Source organism: Ambystoma mexicanum, chromosome 7p (genome assembly GCF_040938575.1).
Source record: "Ambystoma mexicanum isolate Mex_15411 chromosome 7p, UKY_AmexF1_1, whole genome shotgun sequence".
Lineage (NCBI taxonomy): Eukaryota > Metazoa > Chordata > Amphibia > Caudata > Ambystomatidae > Ambystoma > Ambystoma mexicanum.
In genome coordinates this window covers 258,427,192-258,444,215 of record NC_090939.1, presented here as the reverse complement: position 1 = coordinate 258,444,215, position 17,024 = coordinate 258,427,192, and the positions used below count along the sequence as shown (strand labels likewise).

General features: G+C 49.4%; 1 protein-coding gene across 1 annotated transcript in view; it reads right to left on the bottom strand.

Annotated features, from left to right (window-relative positions):
- TMEM50B (transmembrane protein 50B) overlaps positions 1 to 17,024 on the bottom strand; it is a 197,198-nt gene that overhangs the window by 136,856 nt on the left and 43,318 nt on the right. The window lies entirely within an intron of this gene.

Below are 17,024 nucleotides of genomic sequence, written 5' to 3'. Positions count from 1 at the left end.
CCGAGTGATCTCAGACATCATAGTTTACTTTATCATTTTACTCTACAGAAAGATGGATCACGATCGAAAATGCCAGCAAAGATTGTTGTTGCTCTCAGGTTCGTGAAGGCACAGACAGACCCATTATTAGAGTCCGCTTTGATCTGTGGGCAGGATTCAAACTTTAATGTGACATTACCGCCCAGGGTTTGGAGGGGCGAGTGATCTATAACAGGTTCGAGCCAACACGAAACAGTTACAGGCCTTGAGCGAGGCACAGGGTGCATAAACAGGGTAACAAGCGATAGAAGCTGTTACAGCGCCCCTCAACCTGGGGCTGTAATACCATTATCAAAGTGCAAACATTCAGGTTGTAGGCTACTAGCCAGCCACCAAAAAGTCGCTCACCATGTAAATTCTGTGCATACACACAGCAGACCAGGCGAGTGGAAATGTTGCACCCTGATATAATATGACAAATATTAAGCATCAACAAGGTGGAATGTTGGCTAAGCATAGATGCAAAATGTTGGGGAATAAACAGAAGGCCCAGTAAGAGTGGTTAAGGACCTCTGCTGATCTACCTTTTACAATAGCCTGCCAACATTCCAATTTGTCAGTAAACACTTTAGAGGCCTATGTGAATTGAGGGGCATTAGGGTATTGCCATGAGTGGGGGAAAGGCAGAGAGCAGCAGGCGACAACAGAACATCAGGTTTCCCATGCACTTGCGGGATCTGAATGTCACCTGGCCTAGTAGGATCGTTGTCCGTCCTCCCTTTGTTCCCCCTCCCTTGCCTCATCACGCCTTGAAACACTTGTACATAGGCGCGTTAGAAATGCCATATCATAACGTGAGATATGAACCATGGGAATTCCTAGAGCTTGGATCACAAGTTCTAGCCGTCAATCCAAGATTTGCCACTTTTGGAGGCATGAGGGTGCTTATATGATATGATATTTTATTTATGGTTCTTGAAAGTATTACTTAGGATCAAACAACAAAAAGCAACTGTAAAATGTTTGGGAGTCAATTCAAGGTTTACCAGAATATCGTTAACTGCAACTCAAATACCACTTACTCAACGAAGAAGAAACAAAAGGATAAAGGGAAAAGAATCAACAATGAGATGGGTGAAAATCCAAGAGTAGATGCCATTTGGGGAGTTGCAAGCTGATGGAGGGGAAGGGTGTTCCTTAATCGTTAGTTTTCTGCTGTCAAGTGTCTTTGGGGAAACAGCAACAAACCACAGAAGAATAGTCATGTAAACATTGGGCAAAGCAAATTTCCTTCTAGAAATGCTTTAGAATCATAGAATTCCTCATTCTGCCATGCACTTTTCTATTCACCGCCCAAACCTACATAATGGAGCAGTACGTGGACAAGTGCCTTTGCTGTGAAGGATTTCCAGCTCCACTGCTCGTAATCTAGCATCTCCGACATGCACCAATGCCACACCTTGAGTTTCCAATGCTGTCCAGTCATTTGGTCGACAGACAAATGGTCGAATTCTTTTTTTTATTTATATATATATATTTCAGGTTTTTGTTTAGGAAAAAAAAGGGTTTTTTAGCAAAAAAAGGGGGACCCCCCTGCACCCCCCCCAAAAAAAGTGAAAATACAAAAAAATAAAAATTCGACCATTTGTCTTTCGACCAAACTGCGTCGACCATTTGTCCTGTCGACCATTTATTTTCGACCAAATGACCTGTAACCGTTTCCAATATGTCATGCAGGAGATTCAGTGCATGTGCAGCCTGCACAACAAAGTTCACTTCCTCACTCTCGGGCAGACTGTTCGAACTTAACCTTTTACTAACCAAAGTTTCTCTTTCCCCCGTTCTTATGTGTCCCAACAAGATCACCTATACAGAGGAAGTTTCCTCCGTATGCCCATGCACATTAAAAACCTACTAGGATCCCCTGTGGGCATAATTCCAGTAGAAGAGGCAGCCGAGAATGCAAGTGCAACAATGGGTGGGAGGGCTGTGACGACAATTCATAGAGAAGCCCAATTTCAATGCACGAGAAGCTCACCTTTCGTTGCCTGGCAGCAGGCACTCACGCAAGAATTCGCAGTGGCCTCTAGCCTAGCAAGCTATGGAGTGTACTTGATCCCACTGAGGCTAGGTAGAGAGTAGAAGAATCTCCACTTCTTATACCTGGGTGACCGAGAATGGAATAACTACCATACATGACAAGCAGTGTAACATTGCATTACCAGGTTGTCCCTCTTCCTCAAACCAGTCCTAAGAATGGAGAATGATCCGTACCCAGAGACAACCCCTCCCCACTACCATTAAAGAAAAGTGCGTTTGCACTCCTTACTCTTGGGGAGGGTACAAAAACAACAGTCATCCTCCTGAGTACTAGGGAGTTTAGCTTGGGACTGTGCTTCTATTCTAACATGTAGCTGCCTGCTATTATGGCCTTCAAAGAAACCCAGATGTTGGGCTTAGTGAAGGTGGGGAAGATGGCTTTGTGTCTCCTTGACAGTTTACAACTGTCTAGACCTTGCCTGTGGGAACCCTGTCCATCCTACGATAGAAACCTGGTGATGTAAGCTTGGGGAAAAATAGAATTCCTTTAGTCTCTTTCTGCACTTTCTTCCCAAGTGTCTAGTCCCTGCTGGCCTAAGGTGGGGTTTACATTCCACCTCCTCAATGACTTCCCCTCTTCTTACTGCAGAGGATATGGATGAAAAAAAGTTCATGTACAAAATCAACTTAATCACATGGCTAAGTTTCATACCACTTAGTTGTTAAGTCTCCTTTGATCTAGGACACGTGGTTAAAATCTCCTGTTCCTGTCCTGAATAGATGGTTTTGATCAGCTATCTCCCTGGCATGCAGACAGCACAAGTTCCTCCCATGCGGGATTCAGGGTAGGTCCACCAAGTGTAACAGCCGCTACCTACAGCAACCTTCTGTGGTGCTTCATTGCGCATATCTCCTGTGAGGCAAGGCGGGCATCCTCCAACACTTTCATTGCGCACTAGAAATTGGCCGATATGGGCTTGTCTGCCACCTTTGCATCAGTGGTTTTGGAATGTGTGAACCTCTATGTCAATTGAGCACAATTTCACTTGATGTTCTACTGGTTGAATATCCCTGGCGTCACACCTTATATCCTCAATTCTTCTCACTGGGATGCAGAACACAGGTGACTGGGCAATGCCCGGTTAATGCTCAAATCTCAGAGTCCTACTTTTCCTTGTCCCAGTCCAAGTAATTTATCCTCCGACCCAATGGAATGCGGATGGGCTTTGGATACTGTGGTGGTGTAAGAGTCAGGAGGTACTAAGAGTGTGGCAGCTCTAAGATCTAGGGAGGACAACAGGGCTTAGGCCACCTCAATTCTGAAGACTGGGATAAGGAAGAGAAGGGCTCAGAGTGCCCTACCCCATAACATGAATCCTAAGCAGGATGACTGCCAAGTACTACAGGCATTCACTGAAATGTTGAATTTCAGCCTCCAACAGCCACATTCCACCACGTTCAATGGTATAATGGGACAAGAGCCTGCATTCAATTTAGTAGGTGCGAGTTAAAAATTAAACTGTTATTTCTATTGCATTTGTATGCTGCCTACTTGGTCTTGTGGCATGGAGAAAAGAAAGAAGCAGGACATGCAGAGGTGGCTACCACAAACTTAACTCAGAACATCTGGGCATTCATTTTTGGAGGAAAGAAGTGCTGGTCAAGAAAACTCCAGATAGATTTCAAAATGATGTTCTATTATTTCACTGCTTGGAAAGCAAATATTGAGCCAACCACATGACTCGGGACTGATGGCACAATTAAAAGACACTTCTCAGCCGAGTGAAACGGGCAATACAACATAACAAAAGAGCTCTGCTGTGCATCATACATCGACATGAATTACCCAATTACTTACCAGTGATCTTCATTAGCTCTAGTTCCACTCTTCCTCATCACAGTACTAACTACATGAAGACTGCCTCAAAAACAAATAAGTAAATAAAAACGTTTTTTTCCAAAAACCATCTCTCTTCCTTGACTCTACTGCAAACATCCCACACCCCAATCCGGTGTAATAGGGAGTCCCAAACATTCACACACCCCGTACTATACCCAAGGAGTCGGAATGAGCTACCATTCGGGTGAGTGAGGTGGGTGCAAATACTCGGATGAAGGAGTAAAACTAGGCGTAATGAAGATTACTTGTAAGTAATCAGAACATTATCCGTGCATTCCTCTTCCTTATCCCAATACTCACTTCATGAAGTGAATCAAATACCAGATCGAACCAGCCGTACATTACCACAACAAGAAAGACATGTGTCACAGGAATGCTGCACACCTAGTAAGTGACCTTATAGTTTAGGCAGTGGGTGTGGGCAGCTTCGCGAAAAGCCCAGGCCTTGGGAATGCTTAAAACTCTTTCTAGACCAGCAGGGCAAGCATCTTAGTTTACATATTCTACCCAGGAGAAATACACTCATGGTGACAGGTGACAAATATTTACCAGTGCTTACTGCAAAATAGTGCAGGTCACCATAAGCACACTTCATATTTGGAGCAATACTGCCAAACAAAGGCCAGCCATCCACAGTGAAACCTATTTGCCATTCACTGAAAACAAAGATGTAAAATAAAGGGTTTCAAACATCCTCGTACTCGCAAGCAAGGTCAAGTGGGCTAGGGGATTTTGCAAGCCCTGCAGCCTTTGCAAAAGCCTCTTCCGTTTGCCCTGCAAGGTCAAGTCTGTAATGCACCATGAATGTGGAAGGACATGCCAAAGCTGCTGCACTAAACATTCCATGCATCGAGGCTTCCATAGCCTTGGCCCATGAGACGGCCATGTCTTTGGTGGCATGCCATTGAACACCTGTTGGGAATAGAACGGCAGAGAGGGACTAGGCTAGAGAAATTCCCTCTTTCAACCACATACTGAGAGAAAAGTTGGAAACCTTGAGCACTGTTTCAGCTGCCCCATGCGTAATGAACAGACTAAGGATTGTAAGGAAGTCGTCCTCATGACATAAATCAGAAGGACTGTGTGACATCACACCGCGCCACAGCATTCTCAGTGGAGATCTCCTAGGGGAACCCTGGGATCACTGGGTCCTAGGACAAGTAGAATGTGGAGGAGATTTAAGAGCAGAAGGTAGGATCGCACTGCAACACACAGAATGCAAGGTGTACCTAGAAATATGGATCATGACACAGTAGCGCCAGAGTTGCGCTAACCTTCTGGTAATAGTGACGCCCACCAAGAGCACTGCCTTAAAGGGACAGAAGGTGTACGTCTGCCATGGCCAGAAGACCATAGGGCGGACCAATGTAGAAACTCAATCTGACCACTAAAGGCTCATCTGGTCAGGACTCATGCAAGATTGATGGAAGGCCCTGATGGTGGCCCACTCCAGCCTGATGGAAGCAGTGGACCCAAGGGAAAGCCATGCTGACGAAAACCAAGCAATATGATGGGTGCCACACTGTACAGGGAGAACCCTCGCTTCTGGCAGCAGCAGGAAGTGAAGACTCAGCCTTCACGCTGCCCCCCTCACACCATGCTCGTCATAAGCTCTTCCGTTAGAAGGGGGCCAAGCCTCCTGAATGGAACAAGACACCTCACTTGGGAGACCTTGTTGCACAAGTCCCTCCCTTTCCAGGAACATGCAAATCAGACCAAACTGGGTGCAACTCCAACAAAGGAGGCACCCATGGAAGTAGAATAGATTAAACAACGTCCCTGTGGGCTGATGAGGAGTGGTCAATAGGACCCTGCAGGAGGAAACATTGATATTGCTCAGGACATGCTGGAGCAACAGAATGGTGAAGGGTGGGGGGGGGTAGTAGGGGTAAGAGGAAAGGCTTAGAGAAGCTCGTTAGGCCTTGGAGCGACTAGGGCATCTGTGACCCATGCCCACTTATCTGGAAACCTGGACACGAATCAAGGCAACTGGGTGTTGTCCAGAGAAGCAAAAAAAACAAAAAAAAAACAAGGTCAAAAGGGGTAGAATACGAGTGATCCATAAGAACATCTAGGGCATCAGGAGCGAACGTGACAAAGAGAAAACTGACTAAGGACGTCAGCAAGGGAATTTTCCAACCTCCCTAATATGAATAGAAATAAGGGATAATAGATTCTCCTTGGCCTACACCCCAGCTGGAAGGCTACTCCCTCTAAGGGGCCAACCTTGTCCCCTGTACCCAGGGGGCTGAATTAAGCCATTGTAGTGGTGCTGTCAGTCCTGATCAACACTAGATAGCCCCTACATAGGGACCAAAGAACCTCAACGACCTGGGAACGGTCTCGAATTCCTTCCAACTGGAGTTCATTGAGATCTTCAAGTGACTCCAGCAACCCTAAATAGATGCCTTTCACAGGAAAGGGAAAGACACCCCACAGCCAAAACCCTTGGGGCCAGAGGGCTCTACGGGAACCCCCTCAAGAGTTTGTGAAGATCCAATCACGACTGGAATGAATGAAGGTGTGCCAGTAGTGGCCAGGGCATCTAGTGGACCCACTGGGCCATAAAAAGATGTCAAGAATAGCTCTTGCACTCCAGACCGCAGGGTCTTCAAATCTTCCTAGTTAGGTACTGATACGAGTCATTGGTGAGGCACACCCTACCAAAATGGGTTAAGAAGAGTTGAATCAATGAGTTCCTGGGCTGGAAAGAAGGGGAATTTTTGTTCAGGAGAAAACGATGTACAGTAAAAACAATCTTGTGATCTTTGATATGCCAGACTCTAGGCTTCCATTCTTGGCCCTCTGAATAAGTCAGTAGTTCAAGTAAGGAAACAGAGGTCATGTCATTTTGCGAGAGACCCTCCAACGGAGCCAAGATCTTTCTGAATACTCTAGAGAGACTCACGAACCAAATCAAAGAGGAGCACAAAGGAAATGTTGGTCCCAAATGCCAAACCCACTGAACCTGTGAACTTCTTGAATGACAGTCACATGGAGATTAACATCTCTGAAATCCAGAGAAGCCAGCTATTTGCCCATGAAGAGAACAGGAATTATCTTCCGAAGTGTCTCATTGAGATATTCATGTACGGGCATGAAGCCATTGACTGCCTTTAGGTCGAGGATCATCCAAAGGTCTTAGGAGCAGAAAAGCAATTGAACTCTGTCCCCTTTTGAGGTGGAGGGACCCTGCTGATGGCACCATTTCCTAAGTTGCTCTTTAATTTCAAATAACACTCCTCTACGGGGGGCGCTGTTGCGCCGAAGTAAGATGGCCGCCTAACCGTATTGCTCCGGACTGGCAGAGCGACAGATCCTCCCGTTTTCCCCTTCTACGCTGCTTCCATCCTGCAGCGCTATTGGCGAGACTCTGAACACCCCCGCCGTCCCCCTGCGAAGTTCCGGCGCTGAACGCACCCTCGGAGGCCAACTACAACCCTTTTAGCGGCTGGCGGCTGCGGCTGCTAGCTCTCCCCGCCCCGCGACTCCTGAGACCACGGTCCGCTCTTCTACCTGTGAGCGCGGTGTTGTGGGCCGTGGTGGGGAAGGGGCGCCGAGCCCGCGAGGCACGCTGGGCCACTGTGGCTGGCGGGGTTTTTCCCCCATCGCATCTCATCATCCGGCGGAGGACTGCCTTTGATCGCCGACCCACCTGCTCCGCCCGCGGCTCCTTTCAGCGGCGGCGCCTGCAGCCTTGGATGCCCGGCTCTGGCGGTCCCTGTGGCCGCCCCATCCACCGCCCGCTGGCCTAGCGGAGCACCATCCTTTTCCCGGGGTTGCGGCGGCATCCCAGCTGATCCGCTGTGCGCAGGCCGACACGGCTGCAGGGCCTGGTACTGGGGCTGCTCCCCCGCCCTACTGTGCTGTGCCCATCCACGCGGCACCCTTTGTTCTCCCCCGCCCACCCCCTTGGATGCTGATTGAGTGCTCCCCAAAAAAACACTGTTTAACCGGATCCCTACCCTTTCTGAGCTACCTACAGGGAAATACCATGCTCCTAGACCACAGACAATTGGCCCCTCTCTCCTTGCAACCACGCTGATGCGCGCCTGAGCTGGTCTGGTGACCCTCGACGTCACTTGCTATCTACTACCATCTGGGTGAGCTCCCCGGTGCACCCGGGCCCTCACTGGCAGCCTACCGTTAACACCCTGCTGAACACCCCTTCCTCCTGCTTCAGGAACATTGCCTTTCCAATACCTAATTGGATCCTGATCCTTGCTGGGTGACCCACGGCGGAATACCCTGCTTCAGCTCCTCTCCTATACTACAGACAATTGACTCTTTTCCTCATAACTGCGCTGGGGCGCACCTGTGCTGATCTGGCGACTCTCGCCACCCACCTTGCCATCTACCATCGGGCGACCTTCCAGGAGCACTCTGGCCCACACGGGCAACCTACCAATAATATCCTGTTGAACACCTTAACCCCCGGCTTCAGGGACACAGCCTCCCCGCCTTCCTAATGTGATGCAAATACACTGAGCCACTAACCTGTGTCCCCTCACTGATTTTAAATACGGAACAGTGAAACTTGCAGTGCTACCTCCACGCAGTGCTATTTCCACCTACACTACAGCACTATTGCAAGGATCCGGTGCCATCGCCACATCTGGACCCCCTTTGACCCCGTGGATGTACTTTTGGCGCTGTGTGCCTGGGTGGAACCTCACTGGCGCCGCATTTTGCATCCCTACCTGCTGTCCTCGCCTCAAACCCCCCCTGGGGCGCCCGCTGAGTGGCGCTTGGAGGCCAGCCCACTGCATCCTAATAGAGCCCTGGGTGCCGAGGGCGACCTGACACCATGACTAAGGCAGCCGGGGCTGGCAAGAAGCAAAGCTCATTGAACATGTTTGCCAAGACGCCCTCCAAGCCACTGATCGACCCTCCGGAGGAGTCACCGACCGCCACAGCATCTTCAACCCCCGATGACTCGCAGAAAATGCTAGAGTACATGCGCGAGGGCTTCACTGCCCTACACACTAAATTAGACGACATGAATGGTACCATCTCATCCATAAAGGCCCATATCGAAAGAATCGACGGTAGAGTGGCCAAGGTCGAGACAAGGGTTGGCATCGTGGAGGACGACCTGGGTTCTTTACATGCCACAGTGACCAGTCTAACCAACCGGGTCTCGATGGTCGAAAAGATAAATGACGACCTCGAATCCCGTTCTAGGCATAATAACCTCCGCATTGTCGGCATACCAGAGGACAACATCAGAGAGCCCATGGAGGACTACGTGGAGCGCACCCTTCTAACACTCCTTGATAGTCCCAAGCTCTCAGCACAGTTCGCAGTGGAAAGAGCTCATCGCTCCCTAACCGCGAAGCCCAGGCCGGGTGCCCCACCCCGTCCCATCATAGCCAGAATCCTAAATTTCCGTGACAGTGATGCCTTGCTCTGTGCAGCCAGATCCAAGGGAGAGTTACATCTGGGGGCGGCGAGGATACACCTGTACCCGGATTACTCAGTAGCTGTGCACCAAGAACGTAAGACCTTCCTGGCGGTCAAAAGGAGAATTCGAGACTTAGGAGTCAAGTACTCCATGCTCTTCCCTGCTAAACTAAGGATTGAACACTCCAATCAGACATTCTTCTTCACCATCCCGGAAGAGGCCTCGAAATTTATTGATGAACATATTCCTCGCTGACCCAAGCATGGTTAACACAAATTTCATATGTCTCAATGATTGCTGCCATGCCTAAGCCACGCGGGGGACCGCCATGGCGCTTCCCCCTCCACGATGGCCACTTGTTTACTGAAGTTCATTTGTTTGGTTCCTAATGTTTGTTAACATAGCTTGGCTGTATGTTGGGACCGCCAGGGAGTGTCCTCCCCCGCGGTGGCCACTATATATCGGAATTTATTGTTGATCATTCCTCCAATGTCGCCCCATTATCTCTCTGTGTAGGTGATTCCTCGCCTCTTCTGTTGCACTGTGAACTGCAATATATCCTACTATGCAGCATGACTCTCCTTACGCTCTTCCCAGTCCGGCGTGCCATCGCCCGGCTGCCAACAGACCCCCAGGTGTTGATGCCAGAAAGTTCATTGTTGTTTTGGTTTTGTTTGGGTTTCGTCCCTCTGATTGGGGGAGGGATGTGGGTGGCGGGTGGGGAGGGAACAGTATGGTTTAAAAAAGTCTCGACAGCCTCCAGAGGCGCTGCAGGCATCACGCTTAACCAACTCATACATGCAGTGAGAGCCACATACACCTAGGGCACACGCCTTTCATCTAACTAGAATTCACTTTTACTTACTCCACCATCACCCCCTCAAATATGGCTGATACTACCCTGACCTTTATGAGCTGGAATGTCAGAGGTTTAGGCAACTATAAAAAGATGAGACAGATCCAGCTCCACGCCGAACGCCACGGAGTAAAGATCCTATGCTTACAGGAAACTCACGCTCGCTCGGAGCAATGTGAACGGTTTGCCAAGCAATGGGGCCCCCAGAGGTATTACACTAATTACTCCACTCAGAGCCGAGGCACCCTTACCCTAATACATAAAAGTCTGAAGTTCACATGTCAGCACTTCCACATAGATCCACTTGGACGGTTTGTGCTCATCACTGGTATATTACAGCAACAGGAGATAGCCATCCTCAACATATATGGTCCCAACGTCGACGATCCTGACTTCTACCTTCACCTGGCCACTCTACTTGAGAGCTACCCCCTGATTCCTATCCTATGGGGCGGGGACTTCAATACGATATTAGATGTCACCCAGGATAGGTCGGGTTCTCGACCTCTGCAACTGTCCAGGGCAGCATATTCTATCTTGACCTCGCTCCCCCACCTGGCACTGGTGGACGCTTGGCGTCTGGTGTATCCCAAGGACCGCACATACTCCTTTTACTCCTCAGTGCATGATTCCCATTCTGAAATTGATAGATGGCTTGTCACAGACATACTGATTAGATGCATAACTCACTTAGCCATTCTCCCTAGGACATTATCAGACCACTCACCTGTTCTTATATCCCTGAACTGGGGATTAGACGCCAACAAAACAAGACAGTGGAGGATGAGTCCTTATGCGCTCCTTGACCAGGTTTTTGCCTCTGAGCTTTAATCCTCCATTGAGGAATATTTTGAGATTAACACTAATTCTATCTCAACACAAGCAGTGCTCTGGGAAGCCTTCAGACCACACACTAGGGGGGTCGCCATCTCCAAGAGCAGTGGCATCCTGAAAGGCATCCGCGCCGACATCGCTACCAGCGAATCAGCCCCATCAGTCTATGAAGCCCAATACGCTGTGGATCACTCCCCTGCTACCCTAGCGATGCTGGGCTCTGAGCTGCACAAGTTCTGTGACCTTGCCAACCGTGAGGTGAGGTTCCTGGACTCCCCTCGGGCGGCAAGGAAATATGGCGAAGGTGAGCGGCCCGGCAGAATGTTAGCTAGACTGCTGCGCCGCGAATTCAGTGCCCCCAACATACCGGCCATTGCTAGACTGGATGGCACACTCGCCACCTCCCCCCAAGACATCAATTCGGAATTCCTCTCATTCTACACCACCCTGTACTTGGAGGCTGACAGCTCCCAGATCTCCGAAATTGATTCCTTTTTAGAGAACCTCCCTTTATCAGTCCTGTCAACCGACGCCAGCGCCTCCCTTGAGAGGCCCTTCAGCCTAGAAGAAATTGTGGAGGCCATCGAGTCCGGGAAGGCTCCCGGCCCAGATGGGCTACCAATGGACTTCTACAAACTATACAAGGCCCAACTAGCACCGTACCTACTGACCCTATGGGAGGAGTCGTGCAACAAGGGTATACTTCCGCCATCCCTCTGGGAGGCACTGATTACAGTGCTCCTTAAACCTGGTAAAACCCCTACGCAGTGCAGCTCATACCTACCCCTCTCACTGATTAATAGCGATATTAAAATATTCGCCAGACTACTTGCCAACCGCCTAGCCCCGTACATGTCCCACATTATTCACCCAGACCAGGCCGGATTTGTCCCCGGTAGGTCGACTTCCCTAAATTTAAGGAGGCTCTTCAATGTAGTCAACAGAATAGACCCGGCCACACAAGCAGTGGCAGCTACATTGGATATGCAGAAGGCATTCGACTCAGTCTCATGGAAATACCTGTGGTGTGTTCTTGAGAAATGCAAATTCGGCCCCAACTTCCGCACCTGGATAAAGCTTCTTTACACTGCCCCGTCAGCCAAGGTCCGCACGGAGGACAGAGGCTCTTCCCCCTTCCAGTTATCTAGAGGTACACGCCAAGGGTGCCCCTTTTCTCCACTCATCTTTTCTATAGCCATGGGGCCCTTCGCTGATATGATTCGGCAATCACACTCACACAGAGGGTTGCGCACATCTGGCCAGACCGACAGTCTCCCTCTACGCTGCCGATGCCCTGCTGTATGTTCGATCCCCTGAAATCAACCTCCTCCCTATACTGACAGATGTGGCTCGATTTGGGAACATATCTGGTTTGAAGGTTAACTGCTCCAAGTCTACATTATTTCCACTCACAGACTTGACACAACCCCCCCCCCGATCTACATGGGTTCAACTGGTCTCCTTCCAGCTTCATCTACCTTGGGGTGGTGGTCCCCTGGCACGCGTCACAACTGCGTAATGATAACTATCAGAATTACCTAATTAACCTCGAAGCTAAAACCTCCAGCTGGACTAAACTTCCCCTCTCTCTGGCAGGCAGAGTTGGAATACTCAAAATGTTTGTATTACCTCAATTACTGTACCGATTCACCAATCTGCCTCTGTGGCCCGGGGCTATTTTTTTTCCCAAACACTGCGCAGCATATGTAACACCTTCCTCTGGCACTCTGGGGCCGTCCGCCTCAAATTATCCACACTGACTGCCCCTAAGGCGTTGGGTGGATTCAGCGCACCAGACTTTGTTAGGTACTGGGTGGTAGCCCAATCACAGTTTGCTGCATACTGGTTCAATACCACTGACCCCCACCCCCCCCACATGTTCGCCTCGAGAAGCTATCTGTCTGTGACCGTGTGATCGGATCCCTGGTCCTCCAACCAATCCCTCCTGACGTAAACTCTGCGAATCCTGTAGCCAGCACATCCTTGGCTCTAACCAAACTCTGGTCCATGGTCCACGCACCTCACCCATTCCACAGTGATTTGCCACTGTGGAACTTCTTCCCCGATGTTCCACACATTCCACTTTCAGTGGTCACTCGCTGGGCCGATGCTGGCTTCCTGACGCTACGCGATGCCTTTGAACAGGGAAACTCTATTGAATGGTCTGACCTTCCTCCATCACTCAGGCGCCGACCCTCAGTGTGGTTGCAGTACTCTTCACTCCGCGAACATCTTAATACCAGGTATGCAGACTTCCCCGCCTTGCCCCCTGATGAACCTATAGTGGAGGAGCTCTGCTCCTATCTCTCCTTCAGAGGCAAGGTGTCGAGGCTCTACTCCTTATTCCAGACTAGAGCGGCCCCCCACTTCACCGAGCTGAGACGCAGATGGGAGGAGGACCTTGGCACTGAGATCAACAGTTCAAGATCCTACACAGGTATCATCATACACCTATGAGACTCCATCGCATGTTCAACGCCACCCCTCCCTCCTGTCCCAGGTGTGGTGCGGATCAAGCTTCCTATATACACATGTTGTGGCATTGTCCCCGGCTGACCCAATTTTGGCTAGACATCTGCTCTACGTTGTCTGACATCCTGGAGCACTCGATCACCCCCACCCCACTACACTGCTTGTTCCATGATCTCCCTCAGTTACCCCGTGATTCTAAGAAATTAGCGGGCCTCTGCATGCTTCTGGCAGTTCGCTGTATATTACTTTGTTGGCTCCGCCCTAGAGCCCCTACCTATACACAATGGCTCAGATCGGTCACATGGGTTCACGACACTGGGCAGTCCTGGAACGCGACGCAGCATCCACACTCTAGGCCGAGAGATGACTGGCCGAGATTTCGAGACTATATCGCTGCCATGGCCTCACCATCAACTTCCCCCTCTACTTCCCCAGGCGGCTCCCCCTAGATGGTGCCCCTTTTTTTGGTGTATGTATCAACATGTTGTATGCTCTGCATTAATTAATATGCTTCTTTCCACTCAATATGTACTGTTTATCATTTGCATGGATTGCTCTTAGTGCTGGTGCCATGTGGGTCCCACGGTTTCATTTGTTGTGCTGTCAAGTCAAATAAAAAGATTTTAAAATAGCACTCCTCTTCATGGGACTCCTTAGCCAAGGAGTTCCGATAGCCCCAGTGTGCGTAGGAGGAAATGCAAACTCCATTGCTTAGTCGTCCATTAATATCTTCAGGAACCAGGGAGTTCAGATCAAGGCCTCCCCATTGGTGACCTTCTACCCAGCTCTGTGGAAGCGGTGCCCAAAAAGCAAAATAGTGGAGGGGATCCATTGCCTCCATAAGTAGCAAAGTCTTCCTTCAACGCGGCCATCGGGAGAAGGAACAGTCCAGTTCAGACCCTGTTTATTAGATATTTTTGTGAGGCATGAGGAAAAGTCCCCATAAGTTGCCCTCTGAACCCTGATGTGACCCTTCTGTGTTTTAAAGTACTTTTGTTACTGGATAACTGGGATGTTCGGGATCTCGCAGGGTGGCAATCTGGAATTTTTTCACACTGCATCTGACTATTTGTCCTGCTTGTGGACTTTTATGAACCTTCTCCTTGAGCTATTCTCCAAACAGCCTGGTCCCCTTAAACGGAAGGTGTAGTGCCAGTGTCTTTGGGGAAGTGTCGGTAATTCAATCACAGATATGGAGATGATTCTTTGCCACAAAGGTTGTACCCATGGTGAGGGCAGCTGTTCGCACTGTATCTAAGGTCTGAAAGAAACTCCTGTTTGCTGGTACATCCTTTCCACCAGCTCCCTGCAGTACGCACCTTACTCCAAATTGATATGCACATCTTGAGTCATCCAAGAGAGCCCGAGTGGTGAAGCAGGCATATGTATAGTTTCCGATGGCCTGTTGAGCATGAGTGTAATTCTTTCTGACCGCATAGTCCTGCCTGGAACAGCAAACGTGGAGGGCTGTCCGCCAAAGCTGGACAGGAAGGCGTTTACCTCCAAGGTAATGGGAAGACTCGCATCCTCAGCAGACAGTGTGTATAACTTGAACCTGAAAAGTGGGACAGAAATGGGTTTTGGATCAAACTATTCTTTGAACAGCTTTTCCTTAATGCATGTAATCAAGGGGCAACCCGTGAGCAGAAACCCTGTTCTGCCTTACAGTGTGACTGGAAGATATACCCAGGTCATCCTTCTGAACTGCGTCCATTGCGAAACACGGATCAAACACCTCCATCGCCAATATGCACAGATTAATGCCTGTGGGTCTCTCTTCAAGCTGTCTGAGAAAGCCAACAATCATTATTCGAGTACGAGAAGAGGGAGACGCTGCATTTATGTATTTTTTATCTGAAGCCCTGAATTTAGCAGCAGCCTTCTTGCAGCACCTCAGATCAGTTTCTTTAGTCTATGATTCGTTTTAATGGGTGCATTTATCTCTGTAGGAGAGAAAGATGACTTAAGGGCTCACTCTGTCTTCTCCTGACAAGATCTTTCCCAATGATGCTCTGAGACAAAAAGGTGTCCCAAGCTGGCACAACAAATGTTGCCCTGGGCAAACCTGTCTAAATACACATTCCTGGGCGTGAGCATCACCCAAACATGCAGAGTAGGCCCAGAATGCCTGACTCCATCTAATCATGGAGGCAGCCGGTGCACCAGTAAAAACATATGTGAGGATCCAAGCCGTCACCCAGCTACCTACCTACGGAAGCCCTTACCTCACCAGGCACACACTCACCAGCGCAGCCCAGTTAGGCAGCCCTTGGATTGCTCTGTGGTCCCCGACCTACAGATCTGGCCCCATTTCAGGCGGCAGGGTGTGTGGAGGGCAAGGGCTGCCGGAAGTCAGTCATCAAGATAGAATTTAGAAGGAACAAGCGTGGCAGCTTCCATCCCAGGATATTGTTCGTATGGACAAAAAAAACAACAACAAAAATGGATGTGTGAAGGTACGTGACTCCCCATTTTATTCAGACGGAGAACGGGGCAAAGAAGCCAAGGAAGAAAAGGGTTTGTTTTAAAGGTACTGGCAGAAGACATGATCGTCTTCATGTAGTTGGTGTTGGGTCCAGAAAGAGGGATGCAAGCATAATACTGAATACACATGGCAAGAGTTATTGCAGTGATTTCAAGAGAAGCCATGGTTATAATTTGTACTGGTTTCTATACCATCTCATGCTGAGTAGCATCCATTTGATCATGGCATTCAGGCACGTCTTTCAGATACCAGCATGTTCTATATCAAGCAATCGGGCGATGACACTCTTGTTCCTTCCGTTGGGTATCTAATGTTCACCTTGAAAATGTAGCAACAGCACCTCATTCATTACTGTACAGAATCATCACTTGAAACAACTTCCCAAAGGTTCTATTAGCAGGGCACAAAATGTCTACTCGCAAATCTTTCCTGGGCTGTGTGAAGCATGCTTTCGAAGCCGTCATTGGAGGGGGGACTCCTCCCTGCCCTGCACGGAGCGCTGCTACTTTATTGGGATGACAGCACCCAAAACCATAGGCGCTGAGTACAGGGGGACTGTGGTGGAACTTGCCCCCATAACTGCTTGAACAGGGACAGGAGTGTCTTTTAGCCCCGTTGTCCATCAGATAGACTCCCCAATCAGCTGAAGAGCTGATGCGTGCATGCTAACACTTCACAGCAACCCTGCCACCCAGCCTTCCATCCAGATTGCTTTCATATTTAAAACTTGCAAATTGTGCCGTAATGTCACTGACATTATGTCATGACTTGCATAGGCTGTCCCCTGGATAAAGATGCAGGCGTCGGACCGGCCGCTAAAGATCCGAGTACCAGGCAGTGCTGGTCATTGGGCCGGCTCTCGGCGGATCTGAGATCTGGCACCAGATATTGAGCCGGATCTCAGGATCCGGCCAGAGTCAGCCACCCAATCCCATGAACCGTGCTGAAAAACTTTTAAACAATTTTTTATAAAAGAAGAAAAAAAACGCCCGAAACGGCTTCCTTTTACTGCGGCTTTGGCACTGGCGTGCAATGCAGAATGCTCACTACATGT